This window comes from Montipora foliosa, unplaced genomic scaffold, assembly GCF_036669935.1.
Source record: "Montipora foliosa isolate CH-2021 unplaced genomic scaffold, ASM3666993v2 scaffold_467, whole genome shotgun sequence".
Classification (NCBI taxonomy): domain Eukaryota; kingdom Metazoa; phylum Cnidaria; class Anthozoa; order Scleractinia; family Acroporidae; genus Montipora; species Montipora foliosa.
Window position 1 is genome coordinate 627,501 of NW_027179775.1, and position 2,500 is coordinate 630,000.

General features: G+C 39.8%; 1 protein-coding gene across 1 annotated transcript in view; it reads right to left on the reverse strand.

Moving 5' to 3' along the window:
* The window catches only part of LOC137989580 (uncharacterized), a 6,701-nt gene that overhangs the window by 3,361 nt on the left and 840 nt on the right, over nt 1–2,500 (reverse strand). The window lies entirely within an intron of this gene.

Below are 2,500 nucleotides of genomic sequence, written 5' to 3' on the forward strand. Positions count from 1 at the left end.
CTTGTATTTAAAATTAATCTTATTAACAAATTCAGGTAAACTAATCGAGCTCTCTTTTAGCTTGTTTGAATAAATGTAAAACATCATGTATAAAAAAGTATAATTAAACTTTCTCACAGCCTCATGCCCAGCAAGGCATTGCTTAAACAAGCCAAACACTATTTCCTTAGGTTCTGGATTGAAACTGGTATTGTTTGTGGCATTAAACCACCCCACCACTTGACGAGTAAAAGACGAGGTAAATTGGCAGTCAAGAAAAGTGTGGTCTATGGAATCTGATTCGCCGCCTACGTTTTTATCGCGTTTGAATGAAATAAGTGGAGGTTGCGAAAAGATTCTACCAGTTTCGGGATCATTTTGGAGTAATTTAAATGTATTGAGAATGATACTTTTGACTGCGTGATTATGAGGATGGAAAATGAGGGTGAATGGAATTGTGTCATTCTTATCTTTTTGTGACATTTGTAGTGCTGACTGTCGATCAAATTGTTGGGCGCAGTGATGGCCCACTTTGACCACAGAGACAAGATAGCCACGTTTTTCGAAGAACTGGCACATCTCCTCTGATTTGCTGGAAAATCGGAGTCATCACTACATAGAGGTCGAATTCTAAGAAATTGAGGATAAGGAATGGAATTCTCGACATGTGATGGATGTGACGATGAATACAATAAATAACTGTGAGAATCTGTAGGTTTGCAGTACACACTGGTACATAGCACGTTGCCACTAATAGAAACTTTGATATCAAGGAAACCCAATGAAGTTTCTGAAATTTCCTAGGTATATTTCAGAGCCGGATGAAAAGAATTGACGGAGGTTATAAATTGATCTAGTTCTTCTCTTCTGGATGAAATAGCGCCGATGCAGTCGTCGATGTAAAACTTGCAAAACCTGTCACTTCATTGTTAAGACTAGCAAGATATCGGGACCTAAGCGATCTGTTAAGATCACCGATCGTTTCACATGTACCTCCGCGAATGTCATTTATTGCATATCCTGTACGTTATGCAATAAATTATACATTGGCGAGACAGGTAGACGACTAGGCGACTGATTCCGCGAACATCTTCGCGATGTTGAGAAGAATGACAAGGCTGCATCTAAGCCAGTCGCTCGTCATTTTAATCTCCCTAACCACTCCAAAAAACACATGGCTATCTGCGGCCTTTCACTACATCTAGGTACGACGGAAAGCCGCAGGAATCTGGAACAAAAGTTCATCTTCCAAATCGGCACCCTTAATCCTCATGGGATTAACGAACGCTTTTCATTCAACTAATGTATTTCCATTTTTCACGTTGCCATGTTACCACCAATAGCAAACAAAATTATAGTTTCTAAAGAAACTGTGGTACTGCGTCGGTGGGAGATTGAAACAGAAATTGATTTTATCAAACAAGTTGATAAAGGTCGAATAACCACCATGAAAGATTTGAAAAAGCTGACGTTTCGAGCGTTAGCGCTTTGCTCCGACGAAGCGCTAACGCTCGAAACGTCAGCTTTCCAAAACTCTCACGGTGGTTATTCGACCTTATCAACTTATTTGATAAAATAAATTTCTGTTTTTTACCACCAATAGCGTAGCTCCTACTCTAACCCACAATTCCTCGATTCACTCTGGCGAGGGGCTAACGCTCGAAACGTCAGCTTCTAGAATCTCTGTACAGTGGTTACGTAAATATTGGCAAAAGATAATGCAATTTTTGCAGCCTTAGCGTTCCGTGCATTTGAAAGTAGTTATTCCCGTTAAACAAGATTTTTTTTTTTCAAGATGAGGCTCAACAAATCTTCGAGGAAGTGAGTAGTTATCGGAGGGTTATGTTTGTGGAATGTTTTTTATATCCCGCACGCAGTAGCGATACCACTTGGTGGAGCAGGTGATTAATAGGCCCAGTGGTAACGAGGCTGATGTAATTACGTTAATTCATAGGAGAAGACCAAGCCAAAACCTCATTTATGCACCACTTATAGAATGAATTGGATTTAAAAAAAAAAGGCCAAAATTGTTTCCCTTTAATTTCCTGTTATAAACATCATTGCAAAAAATTAATCGTCAACCATCACATGACTTAAAATGTAACCGCCATCCGTCAAAACGGCTTATTAGGGACTTTAAGATCTACGACACCAACGTCGACGAAACGTCACCTCTAAATATAACTTTGCAATAGGGAAGATATCGTTGACGTCATCTTTTGTCATTAATGTGCCAGCCAGAGCCTCATTGGCTGTCGAAACGAAAGATCTTTTGTTCCTGTGGTTGGTAAATTTGAATAAATTTTAGCTGTCCTAAAGGAAAACGGTATTTTCAGATATCGTGTAAAGAGATCAGGAAAGAGAGTGAAAGACGCCAAGACTCAAGATCTCAAAGACGGTGGGAAAATTTGAACTGTTTGAACGGGACTCATTTGCATTCTGATGTCAACAACACACTCGCGTTTTCGGCTCGGCCCAGCGTTCAACCTAGAGTGTCTATTCCGTCCCTTCTGATCTCTAA